Source organism: Panthera leo, chromosome B2 (assembly GCF_018350215.1).
Source record: "Panthera leo isolate Ple1 chromosome B2, P.leo_Ple1_pat1.1, whole genome shotgun sequence".
Taxonomy (NCBI): Eukaryota; Metazoa; Chordata; class Mammalia; order Carnivora; family Felidae; genus Panthera; species Panthera leo.
In genome coordinates this window covers 22,790,633-22,813,706 of record NC_056683.1, presented here as the reverse complement: position 1 = coordinate 22,813,706, position 23,074 = coordinate 22,790,633, and the positions used below count along the sequence as shown (strand labels likewise).

Sequence of the window (23,074 nt, the reverse complement as noted above, 5' to 3'; positions counted from 1 at the left end):
GCTACTCTGGACGGTGGGGAGACTGCGCTCAAACAAAAACCTGCCTTTCACTCCATGTGCACATGGCTGTAAAGAAACCTGCGTGCACAGTGTGGGGAGAAGTGACTTCGTTACCTTTTCAATGTAAAAAAGGTATTTGGAAGTGAGATACAAAGATAAAATGTAGCAAGACATGACCTCTGGAGCCAGACTCCCAGATAAGTCCCAATTCTCCTACATACTAGTAGGTGTGTATACATACATACATATATAGATACATGTATACACAAAGATGTACATACAAAGATTGTTCTGGGCTCGTTTCTCACCTATAAAATGGGAATAATATCAATTTCCACCTATAGGGTAATGTTGTTGTTGAGGATCAATCAGTTTAAATATATGTAAAATCCTTAGCACAATGCCTGACGTAGTGTTATGTAAATCTTAACTATTAGAACTGTAAAGGTCCATGTTAGCATATTAAATAATGTATTTTTTTTAATGTTTATTTATTTTTGAGACAGAGAGAGAGAGAGGAAACAGGGGAGGGGCAGAGAGAGAGGATCTGAAGTGAGCTCTGTGCTAGCAGCAGCAAGCCCAGTGCAGGGCTCAGAACTCATGAGGGTATGTAAGGTAAGAGGAAATAAAAGTTTTTTTAATGTTTATTTATTTTTGAGAGAGAGACAGAGACAGAGTGCAAGCAGGGGAGGGGCAGAGAGAGAGGGAGACACAGAATCTGAAGCAGTTTTCAGGCTCCATGCTGTCAGCACAGAGCCTGACCCGGGGCTCAAACCCACGAACTGTGAGATCATGACCTGAGCCAAAGTCAGATGCTTAACCAACTGAGCCACCCAGGTGCCCTGAAAAAAACATTTTTTTTTGAGAGCTCTTACTTTTTACCAGAATTACTTTACCCAAAAAAAAGGAAAAATAATGAGATTTTAATGGCTTTTCTCTGGATTCAGCAGAAGGCCCAAGTTGTTTTTCCCCCCGAAGCCATTGCTTTTATTTTGCCCATTCGGACATTCTTTACATCCTGTGTGGAGGGGGTGTGTGCACCCGATAGGCTGAGAACAGCACCGTGTGTCTTGTTGAGTCACTGATGACGTCTCTGTGGTTATTTCTTTTCTGCAAACAGATAAGTAATCACCATGACAGCATTGTCACTCACTGATGAAAGTAAGACTTACATATACCTGCAAATCTACTTAGAAATAAAATAGCGGTTTTTAAAAATATTGCTCCCCCATTTGAGATCAAGTACTCATCCTTCCTCTATATATCTTTGGTTTTTGTTTTTGTTTTTTGTTTTTTTTTCCTTGAGCCCTTGGTTTCATCTTCTTTTTCTTTGCCAGAACATAGGGCCCTTGGGAAGAAAGGGTGGAATTTCAGTTTAAGACACTTTCATTTTCTGGATTGTGTTACCCCCATTTTTCTTCTGACAAAACTGAGGCTGCAAGGTGTTTCTATTCTGTTGTGGTCCAGGAAGACAACCACACAGAAACTAAGTAGCCCTGTCCTAGTAGCTTCACCTATCAAAAGCTTAGATACCCAAATGTCCGGTAGCATTGTCCACAGTGGAGCCCTGCACCACATACATAAGCTTTCTAAACCTCAGTTGCTTCTGTGAAATGGGCATGATATCAGCACCCCCCCCCCGCCACACACACACACCTTACATGAAAGGAGTAGTTGAGACCTTGCATGCGAAATCCCTTTGTGTGCTGGAGTGGTATTGGATAGTGCTATAAAGATGTAAATTATCTGTATGCTTCTGTAGACTGTAGACCATTTTGCATGATGTGCAAATTGAGAAAACTATTTTCCGGGAGAGGACTTCACCCTCAGGGTTCTAGGTAGTCCTCTTCACTTCCAGAAAGAGGACTGGTTTCTATCTCTGTTAAGATTCATAGGTATATTCAGTATCTGCCAATATGTGCACTTAATGGAGGACACAGGTTGCCAAAAACCACGTTTGTTTAGTATAAAGGATAAACAGAACCATTGGGAAAGTTGTCTGTTCACTGGTTCTGGAAAGTTCTCTCTCACTGTGCATAAAATTATTAAGTCAAGTCTTTGGAATCACAGCAGCATGACAGAGTTTATAGGACGCCACAAACGAACACGGGTTTTGTATTGAAGCTTCGCAGCCTAAAAGTGTGAAGGATGACAGAGGGGAGGATCCATTTTCACACTGGATTTGCAACATCAATTATTCACCAGGGATTTATTGAGAGGCTGGTATATGCCCAGCAATGGAGATGGCTTCTGCCTTAGAAAGCACCCAGTGTAGCTGGGGAGAGAAAACCAATGCACAGGAAGCAATTTCATGAACATGCGAATGCTCTCGTGACTAAGAATGCAAAAGGAAGTTAAAACAAACAAAAAACAAGGAGTAATGAGGGTGGACTGTAGTCAGCAGAAAAGTGGATCTCAGAAAGCTTTTATATGGGTTCTGTTTTGCTTTTTATTAGAAAAACAGAAGTCAGTCATCTGCCTGGTCTGCTAGCGCTGCTGTTGAAGCGGCAGCGTTTTGTTGCTGAACAGTGTCCCACAGGGCGCCATCTCTCAGCATGGCGCACAGGCAGTTGCCCAGTCAGGTGTGTGCGAGAGGTTGGGCGTGCTTATTTGCTCTAGGCTCTGGCACCTTCCCGCAGCTGACAGCTGCTTTGTGAAAATTGCCGCTGCCGTTAATGCGTAATAGGGACAGAGAAGAAAGAAGGACGTGGTTAGAAGTCCCGCTTGTGCTCGTGGGGGCATGGGGTGGTTTCTGCTGAAGTTGCTGGGTGCTTACTTCCTGAGGCACTTTACATGATTCCAGTAGGTACTTCCAGTTCAGATTGACCCCAGGAAGGCCACATCAGAACCAGAACCAGAGGCTGATATTATTACTACGAATAATGAATAACCTTTAGTAAGCATTAATGTGCCCACCGTGACTATGCTAAGTACTTTTCGTATATTTTATATAATCTTTATGAAAGCACCTCAAAGTACTAAGAGTATCCCCACTTTATAGATGAGGAAACTGACATTTACAGAATGTTGAAATCTGTCCTAAGTAACACAACTATCAGATTGAACCCTATGAAATTGCTTTTAGAAGAGTCAAGACCCTCAATCATTAGCAATTTCACACGGCTCAGTATGATCATTTGTGTCAGAGCCTCTGCTGCCAGGTAGCTCTAAGTATGTGTGTGTATAATGATGGAGAACTCCAGAGCTGGGCTAACTTTTAATCAGATTTCGGTCACTTGGGAAAAAATGACCTTTACCAAAGTCACAATAAAAAACATTTTTGCATTGTCTTTCAGCAAAGTTGGATGGTCCTTTGTGTGAAAAGTGTGAGTTATAGAATAATGAAGTTTATGATGTCATTGCTGACATAATAGTGTTCATTCAGACTTGCAGATTCTGTGATATAGTATATCAGTTTCTTTTGAGTGGCTTGAATTTTTTCAAAGCAGAGTATCCAGTGAAGCTCACATACAGATTAAAAGACAGCCTAGCCAAGGCCTGATGGGGTTTAGGAAATAAATTGCTGCAGTGTCTGGTGTTTTACAGCCCTCACTCATTCATCATTAGCCCAGTGACACTCTTTACACAAACATCTTACCAATGAATGAATGTTCCTCATACCCAGCACAAAATTTCCCGTGCTTAAAAAAAAGTCACTGTAAAAATGAAACGGTTCAGTATGCCAAATTTATCACTGTTCTTCCTCAACAATTAAAATCTGTAAAAGGCATGAAATTAAAGAATATTTCTAGCTCTGTTACATTTCCAGTTAGGTCTCAGACCTCAGGAAATTCAGTTCAGGCCACCAGTGTGTGTTAAACACCTGCCATGGATATAGCCACACGAGAAGGACTTGGCAGGACATGCAGAAGAATCATATATGTTTAAGTATGTCCCCTTGGTGCCTCAGTTTCCCCGCTTGTAAAATGAATGAAGATAGTTCTACTTCCAAGGATTTCATTTGAATGACAACTTAAACACTTCCAGTGAAATGTGGATGTCATTTAAATTGTTAATAAATCGTTCAGTAACAGAAACCAGCTGGCTCACTATCTCCTATATTTACAATTAGAGTTAGTTATTTGTTTAACAGATCCTTATATCATACTTCCAGGTGCCAGTCTAGGCCCCTCATGTTTACATATTTTAAACAGATACTGTTAATATCCCCATTTTACAGATGAGGAAACTGAGACCCCGAAAGGTCATAAAATAGGGCAATAGCCACATACTCTGACAGTAAGTAGCGGAGCCGGGTTTGAATGCGGGCAGTCTGGTTCATGCACTTAATGAGTACATGTGATAACCCTGCAGTTCGGTCTGATCTAGCACAGGCAAGTAGCCATTTCACCAGGGAAGCCTGTGTTGAATGGATTCTCTATTATGTCCCTAAATGTGGGGCATTTTGAGGAAATTACTGCTGCCTCAAGGTTAAATGCTTTTTTCTTCCAATTTGTGGTGAAATTCAAAAGCAGAAAAGTTGGATTTTTGCAGGAAACATCTCCATTTGTGTTTTGGAACAGCTGTCAGGTATAGACCTCCCCTCCTTCATGGCCTCCCTTCCCCCCACCTGGCTTGAGTGCTCAGGTGAGGGTGCTGGGACTCGCCTGAAATTCTGCCTGCCTAGGTGGGAAGTTAGACGCGCGGAGTCAGGACCTCCTCTCTGACTGTTTATGCCACCCCCTTATCAGAGTTCTACTTCCCCCCTTCCTCACACTTTCCTCAACCCATTCATCCAAGCTGTGGGACAGAAATAGCAGAATTCAACAGACTCTCAAAGAAAATGGGGCAGTTTTTGCAACACCATTGTCTCCTCCCCTCTCTTCCACTAGCCAAACACACCAGCCAACAAGCAGCCACCCATTTTCCAGCCATATCTTTAAGTGCTTATTACTCTCTGCATAGGAATTTTGGATATTTTAAAAGAGTCTTTAAAGGCCTTTTCATAGTAAACTTCTTCCTCCCTGGGGTGTGTGTGTGTGTGTAGTATTTTAAGTGTGTCCTTTGGAGAGAGACTGTCTTAGGTTCTGTCAGCAACATTTCCTTGATGGTTATTTTATCAGCATGTTTTTTTCAAACCTTCCATAGATATGTATCTGCCCCCAAATAGCATTTAATGAGGAGGTCTTTGAAATAAATCTCTAAAAACAAAAGCTACTTTATTCATCATCTGCAAGGAGAGCAGCCAGGGAAGCTCATCTGTAAAATGCATAATTAGAAACCAGAGGAGTGTGTTTGTGCATGTGCCTGAGCGTGGGTAGATATCGATGGTGTTAATAAAATCCTGGTTTCCAGTTCCTTCTCCTCTGATCAGAATAAGAATTAGGTTACATGGAAACTAAATGACAAGAGGCAGCAGAGAGAAGAAAAATGCATTATTTTTTTATTATTGTAATACCCTTCTTCCCATATTCTTTCTCATGGCAAAACATCGGTGCTAGAGATCTTTAGATTTGTGGGGAAAATAAATATTTACTTTTTTGTAAAATAAAAATAACCGTCCACATTGCTTTCTTACAGGCTATTGGTCTTTAGTTTTGACTTCTTCGTATATTAAAGTCCTAGTAGTCACAATATGACTAAACCGCATTATTTAGAAGCCTCATTATAATATATTCTCTGTAAACCACCATGGTTGAGGAATGGAGTTAATCAAAATGTGTGGCTAACTGGGAACTGTATGACTTAACTAGATGAGTAATGTCAAAATGTTAAATAAGAAAACAAAATACATTTGGCATAAAAACCTAATTAATGTTTGAGTACACTGACATCGGGCAGTACTTTGTGATGTCCATCACAAAGTGGAAGAATAGGTTAACAAGCACTTACTTGATAGCTTTTTGACTATTGTCAATTCATTTAACCTCTTTGGGCTTCATTTTCTTCATCTTTAAAATGGGAATGCAATGAAGTGTCAAAATATCCTGTATGTGTAAGATTATTTTTTATTACCTTCCTGTTACAGATGTGTTAGAATGGGTTTTAATAGACATGCAGATTAATAGAACCAAAACAACAAGATATATTTCAGTGGAGGAGATCTCAGGTTAGCAAGGAAAAGGTGAGTTTATAAGCTAAAGACTTCTATAAATGAAATATTGTTTTCAAAAATATAAGCTGTGCAAAACATTTGACTGGTTCAGAAAATCTGTACTGTTCAACCCAGTTTTATCAGGTTTCATTCATGTGACTCCAGAACATATCCTGTCCACGACAGCATACTCTGTATTGTGTTTCTCACAAAAGAAGGTTTCACAAGTACACTTGGGGACATGGCTTCCCTTACTTGGAGGTTCACAAAGCCTGTTAGTGTTTTAAAGGTTCTGAGAAGTCTTATAGGAAGAAACCCGAAGCTACCATTTCCCAAATTTATTTGACCATGGAACCGTTTTAAGAAACACATCTATTAGCATTCTTCTAATGCCCAGACTCCTTTACATTCCTGAGCTTTGGAGTCAGACTGCCCATGTTCAAACCTCAGTTATGTGACCTTGAGCTAATTACTTAACTCTCAAAGCCTCAATATTCTCATTTTTTTAAAAAGGAGCAATATTATTTATCTCATAGGTTGTTAAATGAGAACATGTTTTTAATACACACTATTAAATGAGGTATTGCATGTGAATCATGAACTAACACATCTATAGACATGTAAAACTCTGCTTTTGGAGATGGTGTGGTGGGGTGCCGGCTGAAATGACTTTCTGGCCAGTTGTCATCCTCTCTGTTCTTTTATTCTCCCATTAAGACAACTGCCAGGTCTCTGCATGATTAAGTCTCCCCTTCCCGTGAAGTGTGGCCCTGAATTCTTCCCAGAGCAGTCTTCTCACCTCCTGTTCTTGATATCCAAACTGCAGGTCAGCAAGTCACATGTGCACAGGGGCTCGGTGGGGACATAGGCAAGGTAGGGGACCCCGTGTAAAGAAGTGGTTGCGGACAACAGGGCAATGACAACCTCTTCTAAAGGGGGTCGCTGCTGTGGTCATATGGAGGGAGGTTCAAGCCTGGCATTGCCACATCTTCTCATTTTTAAGAGATAAGTGAGAAATCCAGATGATGTAGGATTTCCTGATTTTGTAAAATAGACAAAGTATTCAGATTAAAAATACAAACAGAGGTGCCTGGGTGGCTCAGTCAGTTAAGCGTCCAACTTCGGCCCAGATCATGATCTCACTGTTTGTGGGTTCAAGCCCCACGTCAGGCTCTGTGCTGACAGCTCAGAGCCTGGAGCCTGCTTCGGATTCTGTCTCCCTCTTTCTCTGCCTTCCCCCACTCATACCCCGTCTCTCAAAAATAAATAGATGTTAAAAAAAAATACAAACAGCATATATTTGGTCCTTGAGTTCCCAGTTTTGCAACCTCTGCATCAAAAGCAAACTTGCTGGTGCTGCCTTCTTTCTCCCCTGACATCTTTCCCACCTTAAGATTTGCCCTGACATCTGTCCTTCTCGTTACTAAGAAAAAAGAACCCTTTTTTTTTTTTTTTTTTTTTTTTTTTTTTTTTTTCAGTTAAACTAATGGGTCTCCTTGGTTCTGCCTACTGATTCTCTCCTCATCATAGGACCTACTTTCCTCTGAATTCTCCCTGCCCGGTAATCACCATTCATTCATGATTACCCACTGGATGCCAGGCTCGGGAGACCCAGCTGCCTACACGGTGAGCCCTTCAGCAGCTTGGAAAGGCCCTCAGGTCAGAGCCATGTCCTAAGGTCATTCCCTCTTCTTACTCTCTGCCTTCCTCCATATTCACACCTTTGGCATGGCTTATCAGCTCCTGACCATTCTCTAGGAGTTCTTACTCTCATCAGACTGAAACTTACTTGATAATTTCTCTTGACAGTTTGAGGTTAGTCTTCAAAGTGCTACTCCTTTACACTTACCTGGGAAACTGGCTCTCACCATCCTATCTCCCACTGGTGTGCTTCTCTACCTGCAGAAGTGCTGTATCATAACTTCTGTGCCTGTCACGGTGCCTGATACATAGGAAGCGGGTGGTAACGAACCAAAGAATGGGAGCTAGCATGCCTGGTTCCCAGCTCTTCTGCTCGCTAACTATAGTTCGAGAGTTCTGTAGAGAGCAGAGTTAGATACTAGTTATGCCCAAGCAGATATAATCTTGGGCAGACTTCTTACCCTCTCTGTGCCTCAGTCCTCTCATCTATAATGAGGAGTTGGTGTGACGATTCATGGAAAGCACTAGGGCAGTATCTGGCACACAGAGCTCCATAAATACTGACTCTTATTAATAGTGGGATTACTGTTCATCTGGCAGGAGTGCGATACGTGCTGATCAGAGGAATGAACTCAGAAGACTAGTTTGGCTTTAGCAGGAGTCTTCTCTAGAACAGTGTAAGGATCATCTTTTATTTTGAAAACAGTGAAAATCCTGTAGCTTTGCTCAGCAGCGTCAACATTTTTCCAAGCCTGCTCAGTCACCTCTGCAGATGGGCTGGACTGCAGCAGCGCACTGCAGTGACTCCTGAGGTGTCAGATGAAGCACACTGGAACTTGCCATCTCTGGGAACACGAGTAGTATCCTGTTAAGATTCCAGACACCAAGGTTAGATGCACATCATCAGCAAAATGTTCTATGAAAATAGATGCTGAATATATATCCTTTCAGTAAATCACTTCCAAGTAGATATTTTATTTTTCTCTATTTTATGGAGAAATATGTATCAAATAGTCTTTTGTATGTAGATGCAGAACACATTTTAAAAACTGAATGTCTCATACATATAAATGAGCGGGTATATCTTAGTGATTAGAAGCGCACACTTTGATGCCAAGCAGATAAGATTCAAGTCTGACTCCACTCTGAATAGCTATATGTGACTTTGAGCAGGTCACTTAACTTCTGTTAAGTTACAGTTTCTCCATCTGTAAACTGGGAAGCCAGTAGTGCTTACCTCCCAAGGTTGTTTTTGAAGATTAAATATCAAAATGTATGCAAGGTCCTCAGCTCAGTACCTAGCAAGTGCTGGCACATAGTAAGTGCTCAGCAAATGTTGGATAATACATATGTTTACGGTTGACAGAGCTATTGATTTGGGTCTCAGTGTGGGCAGATGGAATAGTGAAGAGTGGCTCATGTATGACCAGTATCCTTTTGCAGAGTGAGAGAAGCAGTGAACGAGACTATGGCAGTGGCTCCCAGTACTCTGTCTGCATTGGAGCCCTCTGGGGAGCTCTTGGAAAAGACCCATGCCAGGCCAGCCCCCCAGAAGTGTGGATTCTGTTAGTTAGAGGCTCAGGCACATGGGCCAGAGCATGTGCTCCACGGGTAAAGAGATCATGGCCAGTGTCCACCCGGGCATTCCTTGCCACGAATTGTACCTCGGTGTCACCTGGCACAGGGATGTGCATTGGTTGATAAGGAACAGGCTGGAGTACCAGTATTCATTCATCTCCATCCCCACCTCTGAGATGATATTCCCAGCATATAATATGCTGGTAGGAATTTAGGCTGGAGAGGGAACTAACACACCACTCACATTCCTCTTTTCCTGCTAAACCCCACATATGTAGCATCTGTTCCATCAGATTATAGTAGTCTGTGGAAGTATAGCTTTGTAAATTGTACCAACCTGGTCAGCACTTCCGTTTTTTGAGGTGGGGGTGGGTAGATTTTGCTTCACTTTTTCACATAGCCTAGAATGTCTGTTTTGAACATTTCTGGGCTTTCTCTTGCACTGAATTTTAAGCTCCTTTGAAGAGTATCTATGTCTTATTCATTTTAAATTTCTTAACAACTGCCTTGCATGTTGTAGGCATAGAATGAAATTCCTGGGGAATTGGATTAGCCATGAGAAATTAGTAACCAGTCATCAAGATCAGCTTCGAAAATGTATTCTGGGCTCATTAAATTATCCAAATCAGCCACATGTTAAAAAAATAAAGAGATCTAAGAGAACAGGTACAAATAGAACATTATAATTTCACAGTAAAGCCAGACTTCTGCTTATGGAAACTTTGGGAATGGATGAGGCATAACTGGTGTTAATGCCATTGAAACTTGGATAAAGAAAACTTGACTGTCTTATCTTTTCAAACCAAACTGTACATTAATTTCCTGAGATTTCAGGGAAATACCATACTTAAATGAAATTTAGATATCTAAAAGTCACAGAGAGACCTAAGGTCAAACAGCAATAGTGTTGCAGGACTTCTTTTTTTTTTTTACCTCAATACTCAGGGTTTGTTGTCTCACCACTTCAAAGAATGAAGAAGTGGGCACAAAATGAGCAGCAGGGAGAGTTTATTAGTATATAAGATCAGAAAGTAAGAATATAGGAGAGCTGTCTTTACAGAGAGGGGACATTTGAAAGTGAATGCCCAAGGACTATAGGCAAAGGCCCTTGTTTTATAAGGTTCTGGTTGTCCACCCCCCCCCCTTCCCATTTGCTCCTTCTCAGGTTCTACCTTTATTGGCTTGATAGCTCTGTGTGCTGGGTTGTCCATTCCTGATTGGCTCGTTTCCATTGTATGAAGGGTAGTCTGTGGCCATACCGTTCCTGTGGGTCATAGGTTTTATGGTCTAATTATATTTAGTCAGGTCTTTTGTCAAATTCCTGGGCCAGAGGAGGTTTGCTATGGTCAGGCACTGTCAACATTGTTCCAAAATGTGTGTTTTTCCCCACCCAGGGACCTCAGGTCCTAATCTTTCCCTCTCTGCCTACTGAATCCTGTCTTTTCCTATCATAATAGGAAGGAGTTAAGCCCAGGGACTGAGTGACCCTAGACTAAGCAGTCAATTTCTTGGCATTAGAGAGTGGTTGAATATGACAAGAAATCGTACGTTATGTCTACAAGTCACATCAACTTCTCTGAGCAACTACTCTGTTAGAAACTAGGGGGGAGGATCACAAAAACATGAGACTTGCCTTCTGCTCTCGTGAAGCTTCTACTCTTCCTCTTGACAGGCAGGCCACTTGCCCACTAGCCCTGTCCACATGGCTATCCTGATTGAGTTTCAGGTTCAACGTACCAAATGTAGTTCATCTATTTTTCAGCCTTTGGAACTCAAAAGAACCTCAGATATTATCTCCTGGATGTTGCTGGTAAAATATCTTTGCTGAAGACATTTTTCTTGTACCCTGAAGATCCCTTGCTCTCTCCCACACATACCACTTTCCAGTCCTCAGGCTCAGATAGCCCCTCCCTTCAAGAACATCCCAGCTGACAGTGATGGCTCATTGGATTCCTATGTGTTGGTACCTCATTCCTGAAACTCACTTCCCTGAGATTTAAGTTAAATATTTATAGTAACCCATACTGACCACGCCTATCAGCTTGCAAATTTCCTGGGAAAAAGAATATGTTCCCCATCTTAATGTCTGTTGTGTGCCTTTCATGTTTCTTACACATAATATTCATGAAATATTTGTTGAATGAATGAATGAAGAAAAAAAAAGAAAGACTGACAAAAGGTGGGTTGATCAGTGCCCAAGTGTTTGCAGACAGTGTATTCTGTAGACATTTGTGTTCTTGTGTCCCTTTTCTAGCCTTTCTGAAATGTGCCATTTTGTTTTGATTGTCTTAAATCTTTAAGAGATCCAACCTCTACTCTTACTTATAATATTTTTAAAATGGTTGAAAACAGTGGTGAGATCTAGCAGTGGAAAATTCACCAACCTGCCAGCCCTAAAATAGACTCGGCCTCCACACAGACTCTCTTTATTGGATTTATCTAGTGTCTCTGCTTTAGGACCGAGAGGGCGTTTGTCAGTCACCTGAAGGGATCCCATATTTCAACCACCCACAATCAATAGCCAAAAAGAATGTCCCTGATGTTGACATATCCTGCTTTGTGTCTTGCCTCACTTCTGTCCACTCCCAGTCAGCACTCCCTGCTTTGCAGTGGGAGGAGCCCAGAAAGGAGACAAGGCAGGTTCTGGACAGACAGCTTGAGGGACCCTGTGTGACACTGGCCCAGTGCTGCGCCCCAGCTCACAGCACTGCTCATGTCCCAGCCTCTTCAGTGATCACAGGCTCTTCCCTGTTCTGCCTCAGCCCCCAGATCCTCTGTCCAGCCTTTTCCCTCCTCCCTTCTCTGCTTTCTGCCTTATCTCCTTGTCACAATCAGAGAAAGGGTGAGCCAATCAAAGCCTTCCCAAGCACTGACAGGGTTCTGGTTCATTAGCAGCACACAGAACAAGTAAGGAGGGGGCAGACAGCATGGACAGAATCCCCCCTGACAGAGAGCAAGTAACAAGTGTATCAGCTCAAGGGAAGTTCAAGGTTTTACAGCTCATTCTTCTGCCGTTTCTCTTGGAAGGCTCACCACTTATAGCACCTCTAGGCAGGAGACACGCCTCCTGCCCTCCCCGGCTTCTGCTAACATCCTCCCAAACACAGGGCCTTGTGCCCAGCTACATAGTTATCACCATCTTTCAGGGGCAACACGACCCTCCAACTGAAATGAGGAGCCAGTATTCTTCCCTTACCCTCACCTTTTTCAGCTTTTCTCTCAAAAAAATAAGCAGATAAAGAAATTCAGAACCTTGAAAAACTCTGCCTTGAGGAAATTACCTCCTATCTGGTGTGTCAAATTCAGGTTCTTCACACTTTCCATAGGAACAAAGACGGTCTCCCTATTACCTATTGTCAAGTGAGGGTAACACTAAAGCACGGTAAAGGCTTTGAATGAAACACCATTACTGATGGCCCCTCAGGGTACTAGGTGGCTGGACAAGCTGTGGCTAAACTCCTGGCTGATGACCCTGGAAAGGAGTCACTGCTACAAGCCAGACACACAGTGGCATGTCCCTCCAGCCTTGTTCCATCTGCCCGGAGTCATTAAACCCCTCCGGGTGTTTGTTCCATGTCTTCTCCCCAGCCCCCCACCCCACCCCCACCTTGCCAGGTTCACTTCTCACACCACTGAGTTGTATTTGACAAAGGAAGGAGAAGAAACGTGAAGGATCATAGGTCTGGTGTCTTTTGTCTTTGCAGGGATGGAGTGCTTCAATCTGGGGTGTGGTACCTGGAGAGGGTGTCTTTGTCGATTCTTAGAAAAGAAGGAGATACGGTTGGTACCTTTGACGTGTCCCTAAATGAACAGAGGATTGGTGCTCGAGGAAGCAGCTTTGTTGTTCTGTGAGCAACTTTCAGTACCTTCTTTGGTTTTCATTTCTTTGTTTAGACTTACATTGCAAATTGGTTATTCCGGCTCTTATTTCTAAGTTTATTTGAATCTGACGTGATATTGGGGACCACAGGTTTCTTGGTAAATCTCTTTCTCCCTTTCTTCCTTGGTATTATCAGTCAGGGTGTAAGCAGTTGACAGAAACCACACCAGTTCATTTACTTTTTTTTATTATTATAAAGAATTTAATCTAAAGAAATGGACCTGTGAGGGAGGTAACTAAAAAGTCAGACGGACAACACTGAGGTTTCACAGATGTAGCAATTGCAGGAAGCAGCTCCCCCCTCTAAGGCTGAGAGAACAAAAGAAGTTGGAAATAATAAGATGTACAAGCTTGATCCTTCAAAGCTGAGACCCGGGCCTCCGAAGAGGAGGAAGAGCAACTGTCTCTGAGTCCAGAGGAGGGACTGGGACCCACAGCTGGGGAGGGTCCCATGAAGCTGGCTCTGCAGGCATTAGAAAAGCGGCTGCTGCCAGGGTCAAAGTGGCGCCACGGTGGTGCCCAAGCAGTGCTGCTGGGGCGCTGACAGCACGAAGCCAGCAGGGGGAACCACGCCCTCCTCCTGCCTCCCTCCTCCCTCCTGCAGCCTCCCTCCAGAGAAGCGGTTTGCAGAGCCCAGCCCATCCTCTTGGGGCAGAGCAGGGAGGTGGGTCCAGAGCTGGAAGGCAGGAGCTGGGTACCCAGGAACGTATGCTGCTCCGTTAGCCTAAGAGGGTCTTCCTCCCTCATCACTCCAAGCCTTAATAAAATGCAAAAGTCTTGAGCATCCCATTCTTTTCTCCTCTCCACTCCACTCCACGTTTGACCCTTTAGCTCTCCAGAACAAAAGTCTGAAAAGGCCCTCCGTGTTTCTGTTTTCAGTCTATTAACCCTCTCTTCCCTCCACTAAAAGGGATCTGTCCCTTGATCTTTGATGCACTTCCCTGAGGGGAAATGATGTCTCAGCTCCACCTCCCGAGCATTTGTCCTTTTCCTCTGTCAGCGTTTCTTGCACCGCCCTTCTCCCCCTTTTCCTGTTTCCCTACCCCAGGAACCACCTACCCTGGGACCACAGGCAGATCAAGGCTGGCAAACCAGTAATCATGGCAGCGAGCCTTGTGGCTTTTTAATTCAATCCCACATGCGTTAGTTATTAACATTGTGTGCCAGGCACCACGTTAACATAAAGAGGGAGAAAACATGGTCCCTGCCCTTTGAGACACTTTTAATCACATAACCCATAGAGATATGTCAACTCTTCCCAGATTACAGACGTTGGTAAGTGCCACAGCACAAAGAGGTAGAAACAGCAGGATCTGAAACCTGGTTGGGCCATGTACAAATGAAGGAGAGATGAGGCACTAAACACTTAGGTAGTTACTATGCGCTTTACGTATACTGATGCCTTCAATCCTCACAGCACCCTGAGGGGCCCCTGGCCGGGTCCTCGTCTTGCACATGGGGAATTGAGAGATAAAGGAACTGCCCAGCCTTACAAAAACTAGTAAGTGGCGTAGCTGGGTTGTACCAGCAGTGGTATAAAGTCCCACAGACACTTAATTTGCAGGGGAAGTGAGGTAACGGTGCCTGGTATATGTACTAAATGGCAGCCATTATTGTGTCATTAGTCTGATGATTTTTTTTAAAAAAAGCTTACAAAACACAAAGGAAGGGATAATTAATCATACCTTACCTTATATGGTGTTTTGTTATTTATAAGGGTTTTTAATATATATTAGCCCATTTAATCTTCATAATAATTCGGCAAGGTAAGAATATCATTCCTATTTTACCAAGGAGTCTGCTGAGGCTGAGGGGTGTGCCCTAGCTCAAAAAGGACAAGGTGAGTCCTAAGAGATGAAGGCAAGGGGCAGCATGACCTTTGTCCTCCATATGCCCGGTGGCCTTCAGGAGGAGGGCCCTTCCCTGGCTGTGCTGTGATTTCCTGGATGAATAGGAGACTTGGGAGCTACCTGCAGCTATGTTGAGACATCCCCCCTCGACTCCCTCAGGACCCTCTCTCTACTCCCTCAGGACCCCCTCTCCACTCCCTCAGGACCCCCTCTCCACTCCCTCAGGACCCCCCCCTCCATTCCCTCAGGACCCCCCCTCTCCACTCCCTCAGGACTCCCCCCTCTCCACTCCCTCAGGACCCCCCCCTCCACTCCCTCAGGACCCAGTCTCCACTCCCTCAGGACCCCCCCCTCCACTCCCTCAGGACCCCCCCTCTCCACTCCCTCAGGACCCCCCCCTCCACTACCTCAGGACTCCCCCCTCCACTCCCTCAGGACCCCCCCTCCACTCCCTCAGGACCCCCCCTCCACTCCCTCAGGACCCAGTCTCCACTCCCTCATTACCCGTGTGCACCCTTGAGTGCTACAGCCTCTGCTCTTCCATTTCCCCATCTGCACAACCCGGACCGCACTCTGTGCCTTAACCCGCTGTGAGGGTGGGTACAGGAGAATGAAAAACCTCATGTCCCATACAGGTAATCAGCAGATATGATTTTTTTGGAGAAAAAGCAGTGACAGTTTTGCTTGCTTGTAGCCTCAGCAACATGGCATAAGGTTTATTTGATAGAAGTCTGAAAAGCTTATTTTTCCAGCTCTAAAAGTTTGTTTAAAGTGGCAAGAAACCCAGGGTCACTTCGAGGAGTTGTGATTCGAGTGGAGATGACACAGAGCCATCCTAGAAGTCAGGACACAGATGTTTTTGGCAAATGCCGCTGCCACTTTTCTGGCCAGGGGTGTGGCTCGCATGATCAGTGGCATCAAAAATTTGGGTTGCACTTGGTCCATTTAGTTTACAATTTAGGAAGATCTAGCCCTCTGACGAGGAGGAAGGGCAGGTTTCCCTGCAGAACGTGGTGAAACCCAGCATTTCTCGGACGCACTTGACAATGGCCCAGGTTCTTCAGGGTGCCTCCTGTGGCATCACATGCGACAGTTTTAATAGACAACAGTGTATGAGGTGCTAAGTTCTTTCTTTTTCAGATGAGGAAATCTGGGCCCAGAGAGCTTGGCAGCTTATTCACAGTCAGAGAGGAGCACAGTCTGAAACTACCACCTCTGTGCAGAGGATGTCCTATTATGGCTGCATCTGCTCCAGAAAGTAGTCATTTGTCACCTTTGTCTCCCTGTCAAGTTTGGATTTTGATGTGACAAATGGCCCCAAACTTCTTCATATACACTCCATGTTTTAGTATTTTATTTTATTTTATTTTATTTTATTTTATTTTATTTTATTTAAAAAAATTTTTTTAATGTTTATTTGTCTTTGAGAGAGAGAGAGGGGGGGGCAGAGTGTGAGTGGGGGAAGGGCAGAGAGAGGGAGACACAGATTCTGAAGCAGGCTCCAGGCTCTGAGCTGTCAGCACAGAGCCTGACGTGGGGCTCGAGCTCATGGACCGCGAGATCATGACCTGAGCCAAAGTCACACGCTCAACCAACTGAGCCACCCAGGCACCCCTTTTTTTATTTTTTACTTTCTATTTTTAATTACAATGTATGTTTATTTGTGAGACAGAGAGAAACAGAGTACCAGGAAGGGAGGGACACAGAGAGAGACAGAATTTGAAGCAGGCTCCAAGCTCTGAGCTGCCAGCACAGAGCCCAACGTGGGGCTCAAACTCATGAACTGTAAGATCGTGACCTGAGCTGAAGTCAGAGGCTTAAAGGACTGAGCCACCCAGGTGCCCCCATGGTTTAGTTACTTTAATGAACTTAACTTTTCTTTAATGAATGGAAGAGGCATTTTTCTCTGAGGAGTGGGGGAGGTAATGTAAGGGTCCCCATTCAGGCTTTTAGCCGGATTTACAAAGATGCCTGAGTCTCCTTCTGCACCACAAGGGAGTCTTCCCTCCGCTCCAGTGCACAAACCACATTTTGTGCACACCGCTTCTTATGGTTTTCTTCTCTAGTCTGTGAGCTCCTCGGTGGCAGGGACAGTGTCTGAGCAGTCACATAGTAGGTGCCTGGTGAATTTCTCTCGTTCTCTGTCTCCAGTGATGCGTAAATTCTTCTGCTATCACCTGAGTGGAGGTCTCTCGATTGGAACCCCACATTCACATTCCCTTTACTTTCAGCTAAGGTGTCACATCTGCCCTCTGTGAACTTTTTGTTGTAGGTTTTGTTAGACTGGTTTGGATTTGGTGCAGAAGAAAATAATGCTTCACGTCTGTCCCTAATGTGCAGAAGCCGAACTCATTGTTTTCTTTGTTGAAATAGAATCCAATAGTAACAGCTGGAATTTTATTTTTAAATATGGGAAAAAACGATTTCTTTTTAACATGGGAATGCATAATCTGTGGCCAGTGTTCCCCTCCATTATGCAATCTCTCCAGGTATGACTAAGCATTTATACCCTTTTAGCCCTTTAATTTCTTTAATCTAATATTTGATACTTGAAAAATGATATGTTTAAGTTGTGAAGTATACTAATACAGTGGATACCTGTGAAGCCACCACCCCACCGTGGTGAATATCACCAGTACCTTGTACCTCATGTTTTCCTCGCGTTCCATCTCCTGTGTCCCCTCTCCTTGCCTGGAGCAGCTATGATGTTTTCTTCTAAAAATTTAGATGGCCACAACTTTTTATTCCCCTATCCATTGCTATGCTATGGCTGAGAGTTGGTATTAGATTATATTCTAGGAAAAACAAATCAGTAACTGTTTCTTGGAAGTAATTAGCCTAACCCGCCTCCCCCAGACTTTTCTTTTACCGAAAGGGATGAAGAACAGAATGTTAGACACAGGATGAGTATCTGCTTACTGGTGTTAATTCTTTGGCTTTATGGGAGTCAGGAAGAAGTATTAAAATATGTAGTATCAAGGGAGCTTGATGGCCTAAGACACCTAAAAGGATCTGGCCTAAAAGGACCAGCAGACAGTAGTGTGGGGGGAAGAATGTGGAGTGAGAAACAAAGGCAGAAGGTCAAATCCAAGAGAGTCTGCTCTATAAAATACCTTTTTTGTCTGTGAGAGTCTGAAGTTTGATCTTTACTCCAGTTTTGAACAAGCCATTGAAATTCGATGTCTTAAGTTCTTGAGGTTAAATTTTGTTTTGCCTATTTTCCTCTGAACCCTGGAATAGTCAGAAGGCCAGCCCTGTATAAACTCAGGCAAGTTCAAGTTATGTTTTCTAGCTGGCCCTGGGTTTTACCTCCTGGCATGTGTAGTCCCTAACAGAATGGGAGCAACATTGCATAGACTGAGGCAAAAAATGAACAAGAAACTGTGATCCCCTCACAGAGTTCCTGCTCTTAGCATGTACCATTTTGAGGTTAAATTTGGGATTGGAGATTAAGAAACCTAGTTTCCTATTTTGTATTTTTTCAGGAGAGGCAAGAGAATGAGATGGGATGAATTGGGGCCTCCATTCACTTCCTTGAGGCATAAGGGAAATAAATACTTGTCTCCCAGTGAACATGATTAACTGGGAAAAATTATGATCATGAAGGCAAATGTGACCTCACTTCAACTATTGTGATTGTACAAGGCTGTAAAGATCCAGACCAGACAGTTAATGGGAGATGTAAACAATTGGGCAAAACTTTTACAAATATTTTACCTCGGAGAGGAAAACACAGAATGCAGAAGTAATGCCGGCTTCAGAAAGGTTTAATGATCTAACCTGAAACGATGAGTATAAGAGATGAAGTCTTTGCTAAGTTCGGAAGATGAAGTAAAGAGACTAAATACAAAATTGCAGCTCTCCATTTCCAGAACCCTTATTTTTTTGACCAAGAGGCTTATTCATGTATTGCTTTTAAAACTGAGATTTGAGCCACATAAGTGCACAGTTCACCCACTGAAATTGCGTGATCCTGTGGTCTTTAGTATATTCACAGAGATGCGCGACCCTCTGCACAATCGATTTGAGAACGTTTTCATCACCCTCCAAAAGAGACTCTTGTATTTTTCACGTTAGTATTCTGTGCGTGGCACTCTGCCAGTGCTCTGAGGGGTGGTCTGGACCGCAGGCCCCCACTCTCTCTGCGATTCCTTCTTTAACTAGAAGCACACATGATACTTTATTTGAACAGAGATTTCTGAGGATTACTTTTTTCTTTTGTTTCTTAAGTTAGAAACTATTGCAGGCAGGGCCCTGACACCCTGCTGTGGATCCCTAGGGTCCCACAGAGAATGTAGGGCCACCACTCTCCACTTCCGCCCTCTTCATTAACTGGAGTAGCAAACACATCTTTGTTTCTCACATGCATATGATTTGTTTTAAATAACTAAGAGGTCTAGAGCTTTGAAGTAAATTTGAGAGGATTCAAAAAGATTTGAAATTTTGTTTCTGCTCTTAAGGAGTTCAGTAAATAGTTGAGGGGGGACCATGCCATAGAAACTTGGAAAGTTCATTCATTAAGCAGGCTGCCAAAATGATTGTCCCACACTATTTCGTTATGGAAATTCTTGATTTCCTGTGAATCTTCAACCAGAACTGGAATTCTGTCAAAAAATTAAGCACAAATATGAGAAACTGGAAGTTTGAAAGAATGCTTCAAATGTGCTGGTTCTCCTGTGGTTTCTGGGCGAAGTAACAGAACAGAAGCTGCCTGAGCAGGAGCCGTGCTTACCTCTGACCAACACGCCATGCTCCCAGCACTGAGCGAAATTAAGTAAGGATAAAAACAGAACATTGGAACAAAGTGAGAAATCTGTAAACACCAAGGCAGCATGGAATCATGAGTTAGAACAACCTGAATTTGTGAAGTACCGAACCTGCCAGCCCAATTTGATAAACAGCTTTTTTATTACAAAATGAAGAGATGGAATTAAAAGTAAGGGAGCTCTGAAACATTGGGATATAAAGCGAGGTAATCGATAGTGCACACTGTTTTCATAGGTAAGACTGATTTTTAAGTTAATTTAGATAAGAACACAATCACACAGACTGTAAACAGTCTAGAGATACTTATAAATCAAGATAATTAATCTAAAAGTTCAATGAATCATTCGAAAAGGAAATGTCATGGAAGGCACCATAGGGATAAATGTTAGATTTGTTCTTATTTACATAATTATTAATTAGGCTGGAGAGACTACTTCTGGAAACAGTACTAGAAACTGAGCCATTTTCTGGGAGCCCTTGGTTTCAAATGGGAGGCCTTAAAGCATGAGTATTAAGAGCACCACCTGGCCCTGCATTTGATCTTGGCTCTGCCACTTCCCGGCTGTTTGACCTTGGGCAAATGAGCTAAGGTCTGCAAGCCACAGTTTCTTCATGGGCACGGTGGGAAGAGGAATCATGTTCATCTCATGGGATTGTGCTGCACAGTAATGAGCTGATGCACAGAAAGTGCTGGCACAGGGGCACCTGGGTGGGTCAGTTGGTTGAGTGTCGACTCTTGATTTCAGCTTAGGTCATGATCTCAGAGTTCATTAGTTTGAGCCCCGCACCGGGCCTGTGCTGACAGTGCTGAGCCTGCTTGAGATCCTCTTTCTCCTTTTCTCTCTCTGCCTCTCCCCACTTGTGGTCTCTTTCTCTCAAAATAAATAAATAAATAAATAAATACACATTAAAAAAAAAAAAAAAAGGAACGTGTGAGCACATTCTTTGGCACACAGCATCCCACGAATGGTAATCATTAATAATATAATTTTAGTAATAAACCAAGGGCCATGTGTTTTGAACTAGAAAGAGAAGCAGTGCCTAAGAGAGCTGCAAAGTAGTCCTTTGCCAAAACTTGGCCTTGGTTAAAAGCTGACTAAAAGTCACCTTGACAGTTTTAGAACTCTGTGGAGAACTCGTCAAAGAAGTACCCTGTTAAAGGGACTATCAAAATAATTAGTAGACCAGAAAAGGAAAACAAAAACAAAAACATAACAGCTTTGCCTAAAGGAAAGAAGACAGAGGTGGAGGTAATAATTGAGCAACGAGTACAGAAAATATGCATAGTGGAGAACGATGATCTGTTCTCCTGCCTTAGTATCCTTACACAAGAAGAGAACATTTAAGAGGAAGATTTTGATGTCAAAACACAGGGAACTGGAATAAAAGTACTCGTTTGTGTTACCAACTGGAGGTTAAGATTATCTTCCTTGAGAATATTTATGAACAGGTACAGAGGGTCTAAAGTGCTTTGATTTTATCATGGAGTGATAAGAAGGGAGCCTTTGAGGGAAGGTGCATGGGGACATTTGTAGTTTAAATATGGAGGTGAGTCTGGAGCAAGGGGCCAGTTAGGATAGACTAGTATTGGTAAACCCAGATCTCACTGTTCAGACCACTGTTCACACCTCAGTCACTTTGGCAACTTATAACCGGGTGTCATGGGCAACTGTCAAAATTGTGTATTTGTTGAACTGTCCAAGTCAATGTTTTGGCTTGAAAATGACTAAGCATATGCTTTATGAACATTCCTTCGTGTCCTCTTCACTACAGATGGCTAAATAGGTGCTGTCTCCATGTTATAGGCAGAGAAACTGTGATGTAAGTTTTCTCAGGCCTGTGAACACACCAGGAAATGCCAAGGCCTGCTGATTTGGCTGGTGAAGCTACAGGGAGCCACCTGGGGATTGGGACAGTTTGTTTCTGCCGCAGACTGCCAGCTCCCTGTGGTCCTCCTCCCACACACCATAAAAGGGTGACACTGAAACATAAGGGTCTCTATTGGTTTCGCAGTGCTGCCATAACAGGGTGCTGCAAACCAGGCAGCTTCTCCTTCGTCACAATCCTAGAGCCTAGACATCTGAGATTCAGGTGCCCACAGGGTTGGTTCCTCCTGAGGGCTGTGAAGAAGAATCTGTTCCAGCCTCCCCCTAGCTTCTGTGGTTTGCTGGCAGTCCTTGGCATTCCTTATCTTGTGGAAGCATCCTCCCTATCTCTGGATTCATCCTCACATGGCGACTTTCCTGCGTCTGTCTCTGTGCCCAAAATTCCCCTTTAGATTAGGACACCAGTCTTATTGGATTAGGACCCACCCTAATGACCTCATTTTAAACTTGATTATCTCTGTAAAGGCTCTTTCTCCCAAGAAGGTTACATTCTGACGTATTGGACTTTAGGACTCAAACATAATTCAGTCTGTTAACAGAGTGGATGATTATAACACAAGTTATACCCTGACTGTGAAGTACACAGTTCTAGATGGCAGCCAAGAGGTTTTATATCCTGGGATTCTTTTGAGAGGACAGCAAGGTAGGAAGCCTCATAGCTCTTCAGAACCCAGGAGGTGATGAGAAGCTGCCTCATGACAACCTCGTAGGGGAAAGCAGGGTGAGCAGGAGATAGCCTCCTAGCGGTCTTGTCCATGAGGATCACAAGGCAGCCTGCCAAATGCAGGTGGGGCTGTGGTTCAGGTCTTCCCCTGTGGGGCCTGTGTAATATATGCCAGTCTGCCAGGGCACCACAGTGGAGCCATTTCCCTCTAGCATATAGCTGGCAGTGGGGCCCACACTCCAATCCAGATGTGCCTCACTCTAAGTGTATGTTCCTTGATGCTTAGCGTCCCCCTAAATGCACTAAATTTTTTGTCAGCTGGTTTTGCTGATGTCTCAGAGTCACAGGTCAGGTTCCCCCACAAAGCAGACTCTAAGATGAAGGTTAGCAAGCTGGAAGCTTATTATCAGGTTCTGTCAGGATCAACCCCTGTGGACGGGAAGGGACGGAAGCTGGACTGGACAGAGGGAGAAGGTAGGCTATGATGCATTTGCCACAAAGACCTCTGCCTACCCATAGGCAGCTCTGGAATGAGGGGGGCCCTTCAGAGCTGTCCTGAGTTGCAATAAGGAGCTTCTTAGTCCAGTCCATAAAAAGCAGACTTTTTTATTTATATAAATGTGACTGCATTTCTAGTAGCTACCATAAGACAATGATGACTTCATGTATGGTTTTATTATCATAAAATACACATTCCTTAAATGTATATGAATGCAAACTGCATACTTATGTGTATATATCATATGGTAGTAAGAACAATTTTGGTATTTTTTA

At 43.5% G+C, this 23,074-nt stretch overlaps 1 protein-coding gene across 30 annotated transcripts in view; it reads left to right on the top strand.

Annotated features, from left to right (window-relative positions):
- FARS2 (phenylalanyl-tRNA synthetase 2, mitochondrial) overlaps nt 1-23,074 on the top strand; it is a 538,971-nt gene that overhangs the window by 355,305 nt on the left and 160,592 nt on the right. Inside the window, exons 10-11 of one of the 30 annotated variants that reach the window (XR_006202464.1) lie at nt 7,565-7,693; nt 12,958-13,101. The exons of 24 other annotated variants lie outside the window; for them this stretch is intronic. The gene's annotated coding sequence lies outside the window, so the exon portion shown is untranslated. Of the gene's footprint in view, nt 1-5,968; nt 6,065-6,751; nt 7,008-7,564; nt 7,694-12,957; nt 13,102-23,074 lie in introns of those variants that run through there. 5 more of the 30 variants (XR_006202465.1, XR_006202467.1, XR_006202469.1 and 2 more) reach the window with 5 other exon arrangements.